Here is a 22,056-nt window from a genome sequence, read left to right as displayed (position 1 = left end):
ATAACGATAATAATAATACGCGAAAGTAAATTTGCCACTCACAGTGACCGCTATCCAAAACTGCATTATCGTCACCCGAACACGTAGGCTCCGTGCATCATTTGATCTCATATCTACTTCAGCTCATTGGCGCGATAGCTCGTCGATACGTCAGTTACTTAGTCGAGTTACCTGTACGTTTAATCCATAAACATATGCTTAATATCAAAACCCTAAGTTATAAACTTAGGTTAATATAATCGTAGTTCAATTACGACTCTTAACTTTGATCGTATTTTAGTACTTAGTTGAGATATTTATTATATCTCTTATTCATCGATTCTTAAACTTAGGTTCCTTATATCTCGAAACCCTAATCGAATATGTTATGTTTGATATCCAAATTTCTCGTTTTCGGGGTCCGTGATTCACTTTTAATGTCCAACCTACTTGAAGTCGGAAATCTAGGTCTAAACGGGGCAAAAACGTATAAACAGGTAGGTCCTTCGGTTGTGCGAGCGCACGAGGGGTTGTGTGCGTTCGCCCACATGAGTGTGCGCTCGCCCACATGAGTGTGCGCTCGCCCACATGAGTGTGCGCTCGCCCACATGAGTGTGCGCTCGCCCACATGAGTGTGCGCTCGCCCACATGAGTGTGCGCTCGCCCACATGAGTGTGCGCTCGCACACCCTTGGTGTGCGATCGCACACATTTGTGTGCATTGGCACACAGTGCCTCGCATAATTCAGAATCCGTTTACGATCGATTCCGACGTGCTCGAACTTGATTCCGACATGCCCTTATCTCATTTTAACACAATTTCAACTCCAAATCCATCAAAAACGATAATAGGAACGCGATTACAATTCGTTTAATTCGTTAAAAAAAATTAGCCTTAATCCAATCATTTCAATGCCAAAAATCATCAAATTACCTCGATTTGAAGCTTAGCGATGATAGAGAATCGAATTCTGAACGAATCAATATAAAGAACGCCCGATTTGGATGAGAAACGGCGAAACCGCGGCGGATCGTAATCGATCGTTGAAATCTTTCATCTATAACATTTCTTTCTTTCTTCTTCTCTGGATGGTTCCAATTTCTTCAAATGATATACATATAATTGGCTAATTATCCATTTTGGTCCGTTAACTCTTTAACTTAAACCATTTCTCTTTTAAACTTTCTAATTTAACCAAACGGTTAAATTATCCTTTTTAACTCAATTACCTACGTATTATTTATATCCATATAATTAATACTAACTCAAAATTATTATTTTCCATCAATAGTTTTTTAATTACTATTCTCGATATTTAATTGGCTAATTTGCACTTTGGTCCTTAAACTTTTCAAAAGTTGCAATTTAGCCCAAAACGCATCCGCGTCCAAATTTTAAAAGGTCTCTGATTGACCCGAAACTTTTACCACAGATACTATAAAACATTTCGCGAACCATGGCGAGATAATTTTCATTTCGAGATCTATATGGTTAAATTACCACTTTAGTCCCTAAACTCTAGTTTGAGACTTTTCTTGATATTTTTCCTTTTGACTTAAACTCCAACTTTAGGATCGAAATATGATATTAAATTCTGCATAATTACTTTCCCAAAACCGACCTACAAAGACTTATTTACTTTAATTTCTTAGAAATTATTTCTGATATCGCCACCCTGGCGAATCAGAACTGGACACATGGTTCAATTAAATACTTAAATATTTTGGGGTATTACATTCTTTCCCCCTTTTAAAAATTCGTCCTCGAATTTTCATATTCCTTTCTTACTTATATTATGATGTCAGCTATCACTGACAGCCTTACTTTTGATTTCTTCTCTTTGAACTTTCAGTTCATTGCTGATATCCAATGTTAGTTCGTTCTAATGATACTTTATTACTAAGGACGATAATCCTCGTCACTTAATATCTTCCTTTTATGATGACATTAGTCGTATTCATCTGTAATTATGATTCTCTGTTCTTGATGCTTTACTTTTGTTCAATACATCTAATCCTATCATCGTTCCTTGTTGAGTAATGCGAATACTCAATTAGCTCATGCTTCTTTGTTTATGTAGTCTCTTTCATATGGCCGTCATCACAATCTGATCTTTATTTATCATTATACTGGGACCTTCATCCCATTATCCGTTATCCTCTTTGGTTTCGTTACTTCACTTTTCGTACGAAATTCCCTTTGTTATCGCCGTTTATCATGAATATCCATGAGGTGAATTCTCATAACGTATCCTTATAAGGTCTTTGTTTACTTTCCTTGTAGGGTTTACTTGCCTCACTTCTTGAGTCAATACGTATCTCGTATGTTTATTGACCTACTCCCTTTTCTTTAGCATAATGCGTTATCCTTGAAACTCTTTGTCCCTTCTTACTTCACTTCGATCTATTTCATCAGTCTTGTTGTTAACCCGATAGGATTTTCATATTGGTCGTTGACATCTTATCTTAATAAGATAACGTGTGACCAATGCTCATGCAAGCTTTCTTTGCTTATAATTCTTAAATGAGGATCTTAATCATCTTCCAATTATATACTTACATCAGAATATTTTCTGATAATGTCGTTACTTGCCTTATGTTTAATCTTTTTATTCATCATCCTTTCTCATTTTATTTACGCTTTTCTTTTTCTCTGTCGTCTTCTTGGCATTGATCATCTTTTGACTTTCAAAAATGCTTTTAGCATTTATCGTTATAATCCAACTCTTTCTTAGCTCTATCTTCTTCCAATTCTCAATCTTAGTTTCCAACTCATTTCTCTTTACTATCATGTAGCGTTAAGCTTACTTCTCGTTACTATCCACGATCTGGCAATTTCACTTGTTATTCCTACTTTTATCCACATTGTAGATGTATTTCTTAATAATTTTTCTTTGACTTCTTGTCTTTAGTCAACCAATAGGATTAATAGTCTAATTGCTATGATCCTATGGTATTCCTCTTGCATTCTTTATTCACGCTCTTATCGTGTTCCTTGATTATTTTCTATTGCATTCTTTGCTTTCCTCCTCAGCGCCTTTTGTACATCGTGTACTACTTGCTTTTAATATCCACAACATTGATCAATAATAGAGAGTTGTGGCCTTCTTCGTTTGAATTTCTCGATGTAGTACATTCTCAATTGCATATGTATCGTCTTTTCGTATTTGTACCGTCATCATAGCCGTCTGTAAAGCCAATCATATGCTGGCATCACCTTTATCGTATCTCGTATTTCTGATATTTCTTGATTCAGCACTCTGAACATCGATCACCAATTAAATAATGGGCTGCAGTTCTTTTGCCTCAATTATCGACGTAGTGCACTCTCGACTACTTATATATTGTACTATTCTACCTTTACTGACATCTTAACTGTGAGTGGATCCGACCCTATGTCTCTGTCATCTTTATTTTTTTTTCTATTTCTATATGTTTTACGACCCCATAGAATTTAATCCATTTGATTCTCTTGTCATCTTTTTACGTGACTTTCTCTTTTCTGTTTCTCAAAAATTCTTATCAAGTCTCTTGCAACTTACGCAAGTTGTTCGTACCTTTCTAACTCTTATTTATTTAAGCCGACTTCTAGTGTTCTTAATCTATCTTTGAATCCTTTTACCTTATCATACATATCATATACCTTTGGAACTCCCTCGCCCATACGCAGAAAGTCAATGGAATACAATCCCACTGGTAGCATTCCTCGTGAAAAGGAGCGCATTTGCCTCCTAACCTGATTCAAAGCCATTTGTGCCTGACCGTTGGCTATCTCTGAATTCTCCCTTAGATTGCGATATTTCCGTACACTGGACTAAAAATGGTTACTCCAGTACTCCTCGACATTAGACTCGTGTGATAACACTTCTTTTCCGAAGCCCTCTTCTTGAGGATCTTCTTCTGGGAATAAACAAGTTTGATCGTGTCTAACACATCTTAATCCTTTAAGGATTATAATCAATCTTCTATATTGATCACATTACTCTATATTTGATCTAACTTGAGGTTTAAGGTTTAGCACTTCACATCATCCTTTACATTTGTACCTTTCACAGCCTACTATTTCGCTTCATAATCGATAACTTGAGGTGGAAGTTTCAATTCGTAATCCACCGATTGCAGTTCTTGTTGTTTATCTCTCGATCTTTCTTATCGTATACTTCAATTATTCATTTTTATTATATCTTCTAATCTAAGTATCTTGATCTTTCCCGATTATCCTTAACCGGAACTAATGGTAAAAAGTGTCCCCAAAGTCAGGTCACAAACTTAATTCATACTATCTGATCTATCACTACTCTAATTGCTTGTCAAACTAATCATGGGTTGGGTTTAAACCTTTCATCAACATCTTAATCAACAATACTATTTATTCTTCATTCGCTCGTTGTATACGAACATCTTACTTTACTTCTCCTAGAAGATCTAGCATACCGCTTGATCAGTCAAACTCTTTTAGTCTTAACTTATGTATACCACTATCAAACCTGCATAGGTGTTCCTTTCTTCACGTTAATACTGTCTTTGTATCCATCGTCCTATTATTAGCACACAATTCCTTATATCAGTTGCTTTTACGGCTAACTGATTCATAACGACGTTGGGTTTCTGCGGCACTTCTGATGCCTGTATATTCCCACCTTTTCTTGCTAGGTTCCCATTGACCTTCATCTCGTTTCTGGCCTATACTGGTCAACTGGACTGGGTTGCATTCGCTTTTGTTACCTCGATCTTCTTCTTGCGTCTCGTATACTTGTTGTGCAACAGCACACGTTCGCGCTGTTCTTTGTTCATAGTATAGCAATTATATAAAGGGATATTGATGAATTCCTTAAAATATAATGCATACTAATCATCACAACTAATCGCTGTCCACGTATGTTGGACTTTAGGAATGTCTACTTCCTTTAGGCTTTCTAGGATTACGTCTCTTATTGCAAGTCTTATGAGTGTTCAGACTCATTATAGATTAGCAAATTATTAAAAAATATACTCGCGTTGTATATGTTATACGCATATTACTATTATAGCTATAAGCATCTATGTTGACTGGATTCAAGAAAATCGGTGTCACCTAGATTTCCTTGATTACATATCATAATTTAAGTCTTGCGAGCATTCCGCTCACATGGACTTAATCAAACATCAAGAGTATCAAAATATAACATACATGTTCTATACGTTATTAATTGGATATGCTTTACTATCCGAGCATATATACTATTCTAGTCGTATACAAGTCTATTTAATCAGGGGTAAGTTCATTAACTGGAGGCATAAATCCTATGTTCTCACAGTCATACGTATTCATTCGCCTCGTAGCCTTGATCGCAGCTTGCTCGCGAGCACTTCACTTCCATCACAGAGTTCTGGTCTAGGTATACTTACATAAAAACAGAACTTCTTGGAAAACTCTTTCAAATAAAACGATCATTTGAAACTTCCATTTAAATCTTAGCAAATTGTGCACTAGGGTGATGACGTCTCTCATCCCCAAAGAGTTGCCATATCTCACCTCTTCGTCTAAACATAATGCATGTCCTATTGATGCATGTATTGATGTATGTAGTGATGCATTTTCTATCGATGTCGTGGCAATCATGTATTTCTATATCTGGTCTAGGCACAATTATGCTTTCAGAATCGTTAAACAAATAACTTTTATAAGTTAATAAACTTCGAGTTTTGTAAGTTCTCTAGACCTTTAAACTCTGTACCTAACAAGCTCTTCCACTTCTGTAACTTTGCATTTCTTCTTCATACTCTTTCTGAAATTTCGATCGATCGAATCTAATAACATCTCTCACGTTATCTGATGCTAAGCACAAATATATATGACATCAAATCACAATCATATCAATTATATTCTATTCATAGGAGGCAATACCTCTCCTAGAAGCTTCATCTCAAAAAAGCATATCATGTATGCCTGTCTCATCGAAACAACATATACATATATATCTCGTATATACGTGTCACGAGAAGCAAATAAGTATTTCACAAATCATTTTATCGTGCTTATCACAAAGCACATCATACTAACGACTTAGATCAAACAAACCTCAACTCTGTACCTGCAGTATTTCCTAGGTTACTTGACCGACAAACGCATCTTAGCAGAGGTAACTGGACGAACTGCTCTGATACCACAATTGTCACGACACAATTTATTGAGCCGAGACCGGCGCTAGGGAATGGGATTGGTAGCTCCGAAACTCGTAGCAAGCCTGAAATCATTAATAATTTTTCGCAAATAAAAATATAATATATATTAAAACATTTTCGGAAGAACTCTTTTAAATAATATACTTATACATATTAAAGTATCATATCAGAGTTTACAATATAAAATACCATTTGAAGTTAAAGCGTCTATCTAATACTGACAGCTATTGACTACTGCAGCTCTAGGAACTCATACTTGTGCAAGTCCAATGACTTTTGGCACAATGGAGATGGCTTGTCTGATCCGACTTCTAATACCTGCAAACATCAGAGTGAGGGGTCAGTATTTGGGAAAATACTGAGCGAGTTTGCAAGTTACTAATGGTATTATAAAAATATAGCATCGCATGCTTAATACGTATGTAAATTCAATACATAATACTAGCACACAGCAAACATTCCTAAGTAACAGACTCTATCGAAATTCTAATCCTTGATTCGGTAAACGTATATAGTCGAATCAACTTGATCCAAATGGTCCGACCCGGGAGTGTTTACACTCAACCACGTCAGTCACGACAATTCTCTTAATTCCAAAGTGTGAGTCCAACTCACTGGTGTGTCCAACCAACTAGTGGGTCCAACCCACTAGATACGGAGCTCAGGTTACTTAACCGAGTTCACTCTCGCGGGGCTCAAGTTATTTTAACCGAGTTCACTCTCGTATCGCACTCTTATCGTATGCGCATTTTGTAATCTTATAGACAATCTAGACACGCTAGACTGACTCACTGGTAATCTCATAGCCTATTGACACTCAATAGGTAATTGATTTCTATAGATCTCATGCTAGCTACTCATATTCAAACAATGGATATAATGACATTCATATAATCCAATTCATCAAACTTCACATCTCATGCAAGAAAATCATACACATGCGATGTATTGATAATAATACTAATAGGATATGAAAATAAATTTTATAACGATAATAATAATACGCGAAAGTAAATTTGCCACTCACAGTGACTGCTATCCAAAACTACATTATCGTCACCCGAACACGTAGGCTCCGTGCATCTTTGATCTCATAGGTACTTCAGCTCATTGGCCCGATAGCTCGTCGATACGTCAGTTACTTAGTTCAGTTACCTGTACGTTTAATCCATAAACGAAGGCTTAATATCAAAACCTTAAGTTATTAACTTAGGTTAATATAATCGTAGTTCAAATACGACTCTTAACTTTGATCTTATTTTAGTACTTAGTCGAGATATTTATTATATCTCTTATTCATCGATTCATAAACTTAGGTTTCTTATATCAAGAAACCCTAATCGAATACGTTATGTTCGATATCCAAATTTCTCGTTTTCGGTGTTCGTGATTCACTTTTAATGTCCACCGTACTTGAACTCGGAAATCTAGGTCTAAATGGGGCGAAAACGTATAAACAGGTAGGTCCTTCGGTTGTGCGAGCCCAGGAGTGGTTGTGTGCGCTCGCACACATGAGTGTGCGCTGGCACAATTTAAACTCCAAATCCGATATGCCCTTATCTCATTTTGACACAATTTAAACTCCAAATCCATCAAAAACGATAATAGAAACGCGATTACAATTCGTTTAATTCGTTAAAACGAATTAACCCTAATCCAATCATTTCAATACCAAAAATCATCAAATTACCTCGATTTGAAGCTTACCGATGATAGAGAATTGAATTCTGAACGAATCGATATAAAGAGCGCCCGATTTGGACGAGAAACGGAGAAACCGCGGCGGATCGTAATCGATCTTTGAAATCTTTCATCTATAACATGTCTTTCTTTCTTCTTCTCTGGATGGTTCCAATTTCTTCAAATGATATACATATAATTGGCTAATTAGCCATTTTGGTCCTTTAACTCTTTAACTTAAACCATTTCTCTTTTAAACTTTCTAATTTAACCAAACGATTAAATTATCTTTTTTAACTCAATTACCTACGTATTATTTATATCCATATAATTAATACTAACTCAAAATTATTATTTTCCGTCAATAATCTTTTAATTACTATTCTCGATATTTAATTGGCTAATTTGCACTTTGGTCCTTGAACTTTTCCAAAGTTGCAATTTAGCCCAAAATGCATCCGCGTCCAGACTTTAAAAGGTCTCTGATTGACCCGAAACTTTTACCACAGATACTGTAAAATATTTCGCAGACCTTGGCAAAATAATTTTCATTTCGAGATCTATATGGTTAAATTACCACTTTAGTCCCTGAACTCTAGTTTGGGACTTTTCTTGACATTTTTCCTTTTGACTTAAACTCCAACTTTAGGATTAAAATATGATATTAAATTCCGAATAATTACTTTCCCAAAACCAACCTACTAAAGACTTATTTACTGTAATTTCTTAGAAATTATTTCTGATATCGCCACCCTGGCTAATCAGAACTGGACACATGGTCCAATTAAATACTTAAATATTTTGGGGTATTACACTATCGCAACCAACTATGTCTTTCGGAGACGGTTGGTTTGTATGGCCGTGGTATTTCACTACTTGGAATGTTAGTGTTTCCCTCATATAATGGTCTTTCTGCCCACATCAAACATATACGTCCGTCATAGCTTGACAGTTACCCAAATGTCTCCTATCGCATTGTAGGCGCATGGGATTTACAAAGCTGGAACTTACATGTTCCGACTACAACTAAGGGTTCTAGCTTTCTTGGTTACCTTCCCTTGTTTAGCTTTTTTATAGGTCCGGCTATATCGCCTTTCGATCTCTTTACTTATATCATACTCCTCGATCATTTCTTATTATACTCTTTGTATTCATCATCAGAATATCTCCTAATCCATGTGATGCACTTCGTTTATTCATTTCCCATGAGGTTTCTTGATCCTTTCAAGTTTTATTGCTATATGATGTCTTTGGAAGTGTCCTTGCATCGATTCCTAATACTTATCTCGTATATCTTTCTTTATTAATCTTTACGATATCCTAATTCTTGTGATCACTATCGTGTTTGAATCCTCTTTGCCCCTGTATGGGCATCTTATAACTTATTCACATTTCTTTCCTTCTCATTATATTCTCTCTATACGCCTTGTTGTGATTTTTCCTCTGGGTTACTATTAATTGTAGTACTAACCCTTGGGTAATACTTATCATCAATATCTTACTCTTCACTTCTTTCTATCGTATCTAGCGCACTGCTTGATCCGTCAAACTCCTTTGGATATAACTTCATGTATGCCAATATCAAATCTCGACCTATGTTTCTCTTTTCGTATTGATATAGTCTTGGTATCAAGCGTTCCAATATAAGCATACACTTCCATAAGTCCGTTACCTCTCCTGAAAGTTGATTAATATCAATGTTGGGTTGATGCGGCTCTTATGGTGCCTGTACATTCCCACTTGGTGTATTCTAGGGTCCTCTAAACCTCTACCTCGTTCGCGGTGCCGAACGGACTTGGTTATATTCACCTTTGTTTCTTATTTCCTCTTCTCGGGTATTATTTATTTGTTGTGCTACAACACGCGCTCGAGTAGCTCTTTATTTATATTATGGCGGATATTTAAAGGAATCCTGATGAATTCCTTAAACATTGCATACACAAATTGTCATAGCTAAGAGCCATATACGTATGTTGAACCTTAGGGATATTTAATTCCTCTAGGCCCTTCTACGGTTACGCTCGTTCCATAAATGTCGTGAGCATTCCACTCACCATAGACTTAACAAAACATCAAAAATATATAATTATGTCGTATATATTCTACGCGTATCACTATCGTGGCTATAAGCAATCTATGTTAACCTAATCTAAAGAAAATCTGTGTCCCCTATATTTTCCTCGATTACGTCGCGTATAATAAGTCTTACGAGCATTCCGCTCACCATAAACTTAGTAGAACTAAGCAGCGTTTAATCATATGGCTCAATTCTATTAATAATAATTAATCACAATATATACATTTCACTTATCTTATAAATTATCACAGGCTAACATACGTGGGAGCATATCATTCTCATAAGTGATCCCGCTGCAAAACATAACATATATTATCCGTTATACCATATTAATCATATAATATCCAATCCAATCAAATCATAATCCATAACAATGTTCTTATATAATATGAGTCTCACGAGTATTCAACTCTTCACAAATAATAGATACTCAAAAGCGTATTGCTTACTCGAGTAAACACAAAACATATATCGTTCTCATGCACACATCTAACTCGATTCCTAATAGCACATATGGGAGTGGACATCTTTGTAAAACGTTTGAAAAATCGATAAAAACAATGATAACGTTTAAAAGACATGATTAGAAATCCCTATAAGCCGTAGTCATTCCTAGCTTAACCTAGTGACATCGTACCTAGGAAAAACAACATCAATCGTATTCAGACAACGGTCTATGAATCTAAACCATTGCTCTGATACCAACTTTGGCACGACCCAAATTTTTGAGCAGTGACCGGCGCTAGAAAATGGGAGTGGTAGCTCTGAAACCCGTAGCAAGCCTAATAACACTTGTAAATTTTTTTCTTTTTTAACTCGTATTTCATATATGAAACAATATCAAAATATATGTGACCCCATTTGAAACATACATTAGAGTTAAAACCCATTATACAAATACATAGTCAAAAACATCTGGACTACTGCAGACTGCTAGAATGAAAATCCTTTTTCACGTCCTGTACAAATGACTTCCGAGAATTAAGACATTGGAAGCATGACTCTCCAAATGATAGCTTACTCTTCCTGTAAAATAGGAGGAACAACAGGGTCAGTATAAAACTAAGTGAGTTCACCAAATTACAAGCAGTATCATATAAAGGTGAAAACATTTGAAAACCATTTTATATATAAAATACTCTTTTCAAATCATACTACGTATATTCTTTACTTACTTTTGTGTTTCATATACTTTTCATAAACTATAGGTTTATGCTATATACGTACTTGACATCTTTCATTTCTTGTTATAGTTCTGATGTCTTTCTTTTCTTTAACTTTATTTGTCTGACATCGATAGCGAAGCCAACTGACGTGTTCTCGTTCCTGCATCGCTAGCAAAGTCAACCGATGACATCGTTAGCAATGTCAACCGATGACATCGATAGCAATGCCAATCGATGTGTTTCATACGCCTGACATCGACATAAAAGTCATCTGATGTGTTTTTTTATCACCTTACATCGATAGCAACGCCAACCGATGTGTCCTTGTTTCTTATCTTAATTTTTTTATCTCGTATTGATTCTCGATGTATTATGCTAAATTTTTATTATCATTGGAGTCCCGAGGACTATTATCGAGAATGGATGAGATACAGGTCCCAGGATAGTTCTACCGAGTTACCTTGCATCTCAGATTTTTATTGAACAAAAGATCACTTTACCCTTCGAACTTGGCACAAAGTATCAAAAACGTCCAAATTGAGAAAACCAGATCACTTTTACCCTGAACTTGGCAAAACCGGTTCAAAAACCCCCTTTATGCTGACGTGGCACTTAATTGGAGAATGAGATTTATAAAATCATAATTAACTCTAATTAATCACACTTAAAATACTAATTAAATTTTCAGGGCTCTATTTGAACTTTTTCAAAAAAAATTGAATTTTTTTTCTTTTTCTTCAACAGGTTGGCCGAAAAATTTTCCGGCCAACCTGTTAAATTAAAACAGACCCGCCGGTGGAACAGACCCACCGGCGGGTCTGTTTCTTTCATCATGTGGGTTCGCCGGCGAACCCAGATGCGTTTTCCATCTAGGTTCGCCGAACCCAGATGGAAAACTCATCTGGGTTCGCGGCGAACCTAGAAGAGTATTAATCTGTGTTCGCAGCGAACCTAGATGAATACTCATCTGGGTTCGCCGAACCCAGATGGAAAACTCATCTGGGTTCCGGCGAACCCAAATGAAGGATGATGATTGGTTTGCCTCAAGCAAACCCATCGAGGAGGAGCTGCTGCTCCTCACCGGAGCAGCAACTCCTCCTTAAAAAAATTATTATTTTTTAAAATAATAAAATATATAATTAAAACAATTTGATTATTTTTTTAAAATATACAAAATGGTCCTTTTTATTTTTAATTAACATCAATTCGATTTGTAAAGTTTTAAAATAAAAAAGATTCATTTGTTTTTTTTATTATTAGGTATTAATTTAAAATGAATTAACAAAAATTAGGATCTTTTTAAACCATTTGCCATTAAAAACCATCTAGGAAAAGAAAACCACTATCAAAAACCGGAGAGTGATTCTCACCCTCTTAGGTGAGAGTGGGGAGGGGTGTTTTTGTACCAAATTTGACAAGTTCAGGGTAAAAGTGATCCTGTTTTGCTAATTTAGACGTTTTTGATACTTTGTGCCAAGTTCAGGGGGTAAAGTGATCCTTTGTTTGATTTTTATTATTAGATGTATTGATTCACGATATATTATGCTTGGTTTTATTGGCATATGAGTCCCGAGGATTTTTATCGAGAATAGGTGAGATACAAATCCCGTGATAGTTCTACTGAGTTTAACCTTGTGGTGGTTGATTTTTGAACACCCCTAATGGCGGTTGATTTAGTTTGTCGTGTGCTTGTAATTTCTATTTTATGCATCTATTTCGAACGATGACTTTGTTCTTCTTTCTAGATTTATTGGAATATCCGTTTCGTTGTTTTTTCTATTACTCTAGTTAGTTTATGTTGAATGATCTGCTTGTGGCTGCTTCTCTTGCCATTTCATATTATCGTTGTACTTTTTCCTCTAAGGAATGTTCCTCGAGTTTACTATAGTAGATGTCTCCCATATTCTTTAATTCGTTGTTTGTTTATTACTATTGTTGTTGTTGTATATTGTTTTTTCATTGAGAAATGTTTCTCAGTATGTTGGCCGTTGCCTTTGGGGAATTGTTGACCTTCTGTTGTTGCTGTATTTTGTTTCTTTCTTTCTTATTTTATGTATTGTTTGTTTACACTTTGTAGCTTCCCTTCAACATTTTCTTTCATTCTATTCATGATACAATTTCAAATGTTCGACATTCCAGAATATACTCTTCCGGTAGTCTTGGTTACCCGGTACGGTCTTTCTTAGTTGCTTTCCAACTTTGCTACGCCATCATTGCCTTTCCCTATAGCCGCGTCTCTTAGGAATAGGTCTCCTGCCTTGAAATATCTTGATTGCACCTTTTTATTGTGGTATCGCCTTAGCTCTTCTTCGTTTGTGTCTTCATTGTAGTTCTTTATTCTTATCGATGGCATTCCAATTTTGACTGGGATGACTGCCTCTACTCCGTATGTTAAGCGGAATAGTTTTTCTCCGGTTCCTTTCCTCGGGGTCGTTCTGTATGCCCAGACTACGCTATTCAGCTCTTATGCCCAGTTGCCTTTTGCCTCATCCAGCCTCTTTTTCAATCCTTTACATATTGTTATGTTGGTTACCTCTGTCATTCTGTTTGTTTGGGGATGCGCCACTGATGTGAATTGTAAATATATGCCAAGGTTTTCACAAAAACCCCTGAAGGTTGCGCTATCGAATTGCTTTCCATTGTCCATTACTAACGTCTTGTGGATACCAAATCTGCATATTACTTCTCTCCAGAAGAACTTTTCTGCCTTTGCTGCTGTTATTGTGGACACCGCTTCTACTTCGACCCATTTCGTCGAGTGGTCGATTGCCACGGAAATAAATTTCTTTTGGTTCTTCGCGGTTGGGGATGGTCCCAGGATGTCTATTCCTCATTTTGCAAACGGCCACGGGCTTGGCGCAGGCTTGGTTTCCTGCGTTGGATGTGGGATCAGCCCACGTGTCTTTGCATTTGTCGCATTTCTTTACCAGTTCCTTGGAGTCTTCTTCCATTTTAGGCTAGTAATATCCCTACAGGGATGCTTTTCTTACTAGGGTTATCGTTCCCTTGTGTGCGCCGCATATCCCCTCATGTAACTCTCTCAGGATGTATTGTCTATCTCTCCGAGACACGCATCTGCACAACGGGTGGCTTACGGATGTCCGGTACAGCGTTCCTTCATAAATTGCATATCGACTGTTACTCATCCTTACTTTTTGTGCTTTGTTTAGTCTTTCGGTGTTCTTCCCTCTTCTAAGTATCTCCAGATGGGCTCCATCCATTCATCCAGCTCTTGTATAGGGAAACTCGTTGGTACATCAATTGTTGGTGATGTAGTCTCTTCTTTGAATTCCATTGTTTGGAATCTGTCGTTTTTTCTGATGCCGCTTTTGCTATTGCATCTGCCTCCATGTTTTCTTCTCTTCCGGTCTTTTTTATTTCCCATTATCCTCCTCACTTCTCGAGTCTTGTAGGAGTTCCTTTTCCCTGCTGTTGTATTTCAGCAGGTTCTCCTCTTTCGTGGAGAACGTCCCGTCTATTTGCCCCACTACTAGTTGTGAGCCACAGTGGATCCTTAAGTATTCAGCTCTTACTGCTACCGCTAGTGTCAGTCCTTCTGTCAATGCTTCATATTCCGCCACATTGTTTGTTGCCATGAAATTTAGGTGGACCCTGTATTCGATTCGCACCTTGTGCGGGCCTTTAAGGATGACTCCATCTCCAGCTCTTTTTTATTTTTCGGTCCGTCGATGTAGAGTTCCCTGTTAGTAGCATGTTCCCTAGGGCCATTTTGTCTGTATACTTGTATAAACAAATCCCAATCGCAATGATATATATGTTTTATTTGAACTAAGTGTCTCATCAACTAAGCATTTATTTATTACGTATTGTCCTTATCGCATTGTGATAGAATCTATTCTTAAGGTGTTAAGAATATGAGTGACAAATTCTACTATAAAAGTGATCTAAATAAACGTTCACGATCGATGGGGTCCTACGAATAAGGGCATCGCATCATCTTGGAAAGATCGTCACCCCCGTTTATTATCCTGGTTAGTTAGGAGTTACTAATTATAGGAAGTAGTGAGTCTCATACTGCTTGATGGGGATCAGAATAAACATGTGCACACTCAAGGGGTTTGAGTGAGTCGAACAAGTGACGCTAGATTACTTATACAGGGTATTTTATCAAAGTCAATTAAATGTCATCTAGTTCATAATTGTACATATGTCCTTTGACTTGCGGTGACACTATCTTGTATATATGTGATGAGCTAGGGTCGCGGGATGTGTTGGCTCTAGTTAGTTGTATATGGAGATAGGGGTTTAACCAAGAGAGATTTTATCACTCCGGATGAACGGAGAAAAAATTCTATGCTATCTCAAATTGTTCTTAATGGATGATAAAACCTGCACAGGTGTATATGACATACTTGGAATGTTTTTTCTAGTGGAAATCATATTTATCAAGAATAATAACTTAGAAGAGGTCATATGATCAAGACAAACAGTGTTTGACTTAACAGTGACACTAGTTGAGATCAAAATCTTAGATGAAGGGAATTTTCAGTGTACGGTAATTAAGAACATTGGTTCATAAAGAATGCATTGAAACATTCATATCTATTTTGGGTTCGTGATATGTTGCTAGACGTCACTAACGATCTAAGAGAATTAATAATTAATGGAATTTAATTATTTAATTTAGGAAAGGCGTGTCTTATGACTCTCGTTGCCATATAGATGTGAACCTAGTTAGTCATACACAATAGGGTGTGCAACTGATTGAGTTTACGAGAGATTGATTTCATATAGATACTAGCATATCTCGGAAATTAATCTAATATGGGAGACAAATATAAATTAGGGACTAATTTGTAAGAGTTATAAATTAGTAGCACCTGGTTATATTTTATCCAAGTTAATGTGATGATGTCACGATGATGTCATGCGATGATGTCATGTAATGATGTCATGTGATGATGTCGTCATGTATGTCTCTGTGTGTGACACCTAGCATCCGACGTGTTAGAAGGTGGCAACAACTATGCTTGATGTGTGACACCTAGCATGTGATGTGTCAGATGGTGGCAACACCTATGCTTGGTGTGTGACACCGAGCATGTGAGGTGTCGAATGGTGGCAACACCTTTGCTTGGTGTGTGACACCTAGCACGTGAGGTGTTGCATTCTTAAGCAAAGCTCTACCCTATAAATAGAGGTTGCCTTTGCTCATTCTAAACACAACACACTTATGAGAGTATATTTGAAGGAGTTCAAATAGTCGTCAATCACAGAAAAGCTTGGAGAAAGCTTTTCATACAACCGAGCAAAGACGTAATCAAGGCGAGAGTTTGAGCTTAGGGTTGCTCGGCAAGAGAAACTCTTGCGGATTACTTCAAGGCGAGGATTCAATCGGACGTATACTCGTGTGGACGAGCTTGAGGTCGCCGTACTATCAGGACTACAAGAATCGTTGAAGAATCGACATAGGTATTCTTCTTACAATTTCTGGGTGCGTGCTTTAATTACTAGATGATACAACGATCCATTTGTTATTGAAATGATCAATTTCTGGATCTGGATTTTTGGATTTCCAATTTTGAATTGAAATATACGATCCGGACCCTCGCATCCCGCTGCACCAACAGTGGTATCGGAGCCACCGTATCATCAAGTATTAAAGCTTTATGATTGAATGCATGTATTGGTAATCATGGACTTAGGAATTATTATTGGGCATGTAATTTATAATTTCGAGGGCTTAGCTCTTGTTTGCAAAAACGAGCAAATGCTATTATGACATTAATTACATTTGATTAAATTATGTCTAGGAAATCGGTACTTAAATGGTCCGCTCGTGACCCTCCAATCTATCCTGGGAATTTTTCTAATGTGATTATTTAACACAATGTGTGACTCGCTTGTGCATTATATTGTCATCAACAAAACATGTGGAACAAGTAATAGTTTGCTCATTCTTTTGTGGCTAAAAAATGAGACCTTGGAAGTCCATGATCATACATGTGTGATTACATGATTCATTTTAGCTTTAATATGTATGAGATGCATGCTAAAATGTGTTGTGTGCTTAGTGAGACAAGAATAACTGAAAAACCCTAAGAAATCTTCCTAAAAGTAAAAAGTTTAAGTTTATATTGATTAATCATTAAATTGATTTATCAATGGCTCTCCATTGGAGAAATAAACTAACACGCTTTGAGTTATCATCTTGTCGGCAATGGATACATAGGGGTGAGATGATATCGTCAAGAGGCCGTTGTTGAGTTTATTGTTAACATGAGATGTACGGGTGTATCGATATAGTACACGAAAATAACGGCAGTTATGCGTACTTGAGTCGTGTATTATTCAAATTGGTACATCTTAGTTGATTCAATGGGTTAAACTTAACTAATGCTGAAACCCAATTACGACAATGGGTATCTGAGGGTGACTACATTAGACGCCGGAAATGATCGCTTAGTGGGTGTTAACTTTGTTGATTGGTTAAGAAATCTCAAAATAGTTCTTGCAAGTGAACATATAACATATGTTCTTGAGACAAATGTTCTGGGACCATTGCCAATTGAGGCACCTCCCGAGGAACATGAAGCATTGCGCAAGTGGAAGTTAGATGACGAACAAGCCAAGTGCTATATGTTGGCATCTATAAACAACAAGTTGCAAAAGCAACACGAGAAATATCCGGGAGCTCGCGAAATTTTTTCACTTACAAGAGTTGTATTGTGAATCAAGTCGTTTTGCTAGATATGAGATATCTAAGCAATTATTTCGGGCAAAGCATTCTGAGAGAAAGGGTGTTGGAGAACATGTGAACATGATGATTCGATGTATCGAACGGCTAGAGGGTCTCGACTTCATCATGGACTTGAATCTCCAAACTGATATGATCCTTCAATCCCTTCCAGAATCGTATGGTAATTTCATCACAAATTACTATTTAAATCAGATAGAATGTACACTTGTTGTGTCATCAAACATGTTGATAACTGCTGAAAAGAATAATGTTAAGGGAAAGGAAGTTTCTCTTATGGTTGCTTCTTCTAGTAAGACTAAGAAGAAGAATACTATGAAGAATGTTTTGAAGGCCCAAAAGGCCATTGCGAAAAAGAAAGGCACCTCACAAAACAAAGGAAAGTGTTTTTTTTATGAAGGCGAGGGACATTGGAAACGAAATTGCCCCAAGTATTTGGAATCCAAGGGCAAGAACAAGAAGAATGAAAATCCCGGTGAGGGTATGTCAATTTCTTTTTATTTCAATTCCAATAACGATAGCTCGTCCAAAGCTTCAGTATTAGATACCGGAGCTAGTTCTCACATTTGTTCATCCTTACATGATCTAGCAAATGAGAGGAAGTTAGACAAGGACGAAGTGATCTTGAAGCTTGGAAATAACACAAGCGTTGCGGCTAAAGCTATAGGATCATCTTCTATTTTGTTGTATAAATATGTTTTGTATTTGAACAATGTTTTGTACTTACCAAACGCTTATAGAAATATAATGTCCATTTCTTGTATGACAAGATTAGGATATGAGTTCCTATTTACAAAGGATGTTTGTAAAATTATCTATAATAATGAAGTTGTTGGTTATGGTTATGTACAAAATGGTCTTTATTGTTTAAATGAAGTTATTCGCAATACAAATAATGTTTTAGATATTAATACCGTTAGTGATCAAACCTCAAAACAACTTTGGCACTTACGATTACGACATACTGCGGAAGATAGGCTTTACAAGTTGGATAAGATGGGAAACTTGAGTAATCTTGATTCCGCATCAATTTCAACTTATGAGTCATGTCTTAAAGGCAAGATGACCTGATCACCCTTTGTGGGACAAAGTGGTAGAGCCAAAGATGTTTTGGAAATCATACATAGTGATGTATATGGTCCATTTTAAGAAATGGCACGAGGTGGTTATTTATACTTCATTACCTTCACCGATGATTTATCACGGTATGGGTATGTTGTTCTTATGAAGAACAAGAGTGAAGCTTTTGAAAAATTTAAAGACTTCAAAAATGAAGTAGAAAACCAAATTGGAAAAAGTATTAAAATTCTTTGATTTGATCAAGGAGGTGAATACTTGAGTACGGGATTTGGTAGATTCTTAAGAGAATGCGGTAATATTTCCCAACTGACTCCTCCAGGAACACCATTGTTGAATGGTGTATCGAAACGGAGGAATCGTACATTGTTAGACATGGTACGATCAATGATGAGCTATATTGATTTACCCATTTCATTATGGGGTCATGCACTTCTTAGTGCAAATTATATTCTAAATCGAGTACCAACTAAATCCATTCCGAGAATACCTTATGCGATATGGTATCGTAAGGAACCAAGTCTTGAGCATATTAAGATTTGGGGATGTTCGGCATATATCAAAAAATTGATAACCGACAAGTCGGAATCAAGATCAATCATGGGAAGATTCGTTGGTTATCCTAAAGACAGTTTAGGATATTATTTCTATATTCCATCCGAACAAACAATTATTATTAGTCGGGATGCAGTCTTTCTGGAAGAACAATTTATTCAAGAAGGGGGCAAAGGAAGAAATTTAGAATTAGATGAGGAGTCGTCCAAAGACCAACAAAATGATACAATGGAGATTGATCAAACCCATAGTGAACAAGAATTAGTAAAATCTAGAGAAACACCTTAAAGATCAAGTAGAGTATCTCATCAACCGGAGAGATATGGTTTTCTTCATGATATACAAAAGTTATTTATTCATGGAGAAAATGATCCAATTGTTGATCCATCTACTTATGAGGAAGCTATATGTGATATAGATTCTTCAAGATGGCTTGAAGCTATGAAATCTGAAATGGATTCCATGTACAGTAACCAAGTCTGGGAGCTAGTCGATCCACCCGATGGTATTATATCAATAGGGAACAAATGTATTTTCAAGCGTAAAATTGGTGCTGATGGAAAAGTGGACACTTTTAAAGCTAGGCTTGTTGAAAAAGGGTTTTGCCAAAGGCAAGGAGTCGATTATGAAGAGACTTTCTCGCCTGTAGCCATGTTTAAGTCCATCCGGATTCTTCTTGCCATAGCTGCACATTTAGATTATGAGATTTGGCAAATGGATGTCAAGACCGCATTCCTTAATGGATATATTAAGTAGGAAATCTATATGGAACAACCTAAGGGTTTTGAATCCGAAGGAGGTTCCAAGGTGTGTAAGCTGAAACGCTCCATATATGAATTGAAGCAAGCTTCGAGAAGTTTGAATCGTCGTTTTGATGAAGCTATAAAGAGTTACGAGTTTATAAAAAATGAAGATGAACTATGTGTTTACAAGAAGGTTAGTGGTAGTGCAATCCCGTTCCTAGTCTTCTACGTAGATGACATTTTACTAATAGGAAATGATGTCGGTATGTTAACCTCTCTAAAGCTTTGGCTATCCAAAACTTTCTCCATGAAAGACCTCGGAGAAGTGACTTACATTCTCGGTATTAGACTCTATAAAGACAGATCTAAGAGAATAATAGGTCCCTCCCAAAGGCTCTACTCAGAAAAGATATTGAAGAAATTCAATATGGAAAATTCTAAGAGAGGACTGATTCCCGTTAGCCATGGAATTCACCTCTCAAAGGATATGTCTCCAAAGACATCAAAAGAAAGAGATGAAATGGCAAAGATACCATATGCTTCGGCAATTGGTAGTCTTATGTACACTATGTTGTGTACCAGGCCGGATATTGCCTATGCGGTTAGTTTGACTAGCAGATATCAATCCAATCCAGGTTCGGAACACTGGATGACTGTCAAGAATATCTTTAAATACTTGAGAAGGACTACAGATATGATCTTAACATATGGAGGAGGTGATCTACAAATAGACGTCTTTACAGATTCTGATTTTCAATTAGATATAGACGATCGTAAGTCTATATCCGGATTTGTATTCACCTGTAAAGGAGGAGCAGTGAGTTGGAAGAGTTCCAAACAAGAAACCACTACAGAATCCACCACAGAAGCCGAGTATATTGTGGCATCAGATGCTGCAAAGGAAGCTGTTTGGATTAAGAAATTCGTTTCTGAACTTGGTGTGGTTCCTACCATTGAGTCGGCGGTTCCTATTTTCACCGGCAATAATGGTGCTATAGCCCAGGCAAAGGAGCCCCGATCTCACCAGAAATCCAAACACATAGAAAGGCGTTATCATATCATCCGAGATATTGTTGGAAAGGGAGATGTGTCTCTCCAAAAGATAGCATCAGCTGATAACACGGCTGACCCACTAACAAAGCCCATGACCCAGAGCCAATTAGATTTACATCTTGAGAAAATGGGGCTTAGATATAGTAGCCAATGGCACTAGTGCAAGTGGGAGATTGTTAGTAGTATGTGCCCTTGGGCAATTTTGTCTGTATACTTGCATAAACAAATCCCAATGGCTATGATATATATGTTTTATTTGAACTAAGTGTCTCATCAACTAAGCGTTTATTTATTACGTATTGTCCTTATCACATTGTGATAGAATCTATTCTTAAGGTGTTAAGAATATGAGTGACAGATTCTACTGTACAAGTGATCAAAATAAACGTTCACGGTCGATGGGGTCCTACGAATAAGGGCATCGCATTATCCCGGAAAGATCGTCATCTCCATTTATTCTCCTGGTTAGTAAGGAGTTACTAATTATAGGAAGTAATGAGTCTCATACTACTTGTTGGGGATTAGAATAAACATGTGGACACTCAAGGGGTTTGAGTGAGTCGAACAAATGACGCTAGATGACTTATCCAGGGTATTTCATCAAAGTCAATTTAATGTCATATAATTCATAATTGTACATATGTCCTTTGACTTGTATATATGTGATTTGAGTTTGATACACCCTATCCCTACATCTTTCATGAGCTAGGGTCGCGGGATGTGTTGGCTCTAGTTAGTTGTATATGGAGATAGGGCTTTAACCAAGAGAGAATTTATCACTCCGGATGAACAGACAAAAGATTCTATGCTATCTCGAATTGTTCTGTATGGATGATAAAACCAG

This window comes from Mercurialis annua, linkage group LG2 (assembly GCF_937616625.2).
Source record: "Mercurialis annua linkage group LG2, ddMerAnnu1.2, whole genome shotgun sequence".
In the NCBI taxonomy this organism is placed as follows: domain Eukaryota; kingdom Viridiplantae; phylum Streptophyta; class Magnoliopsida; order Malpighiales; family Euphorbiaceae; genus Mercurialis; species Mercurialis annua.
The sequence above is the reverse complement of the archived record's forward strand: the minus strand, read 5'-3'. Positions refer to the sequence as shown.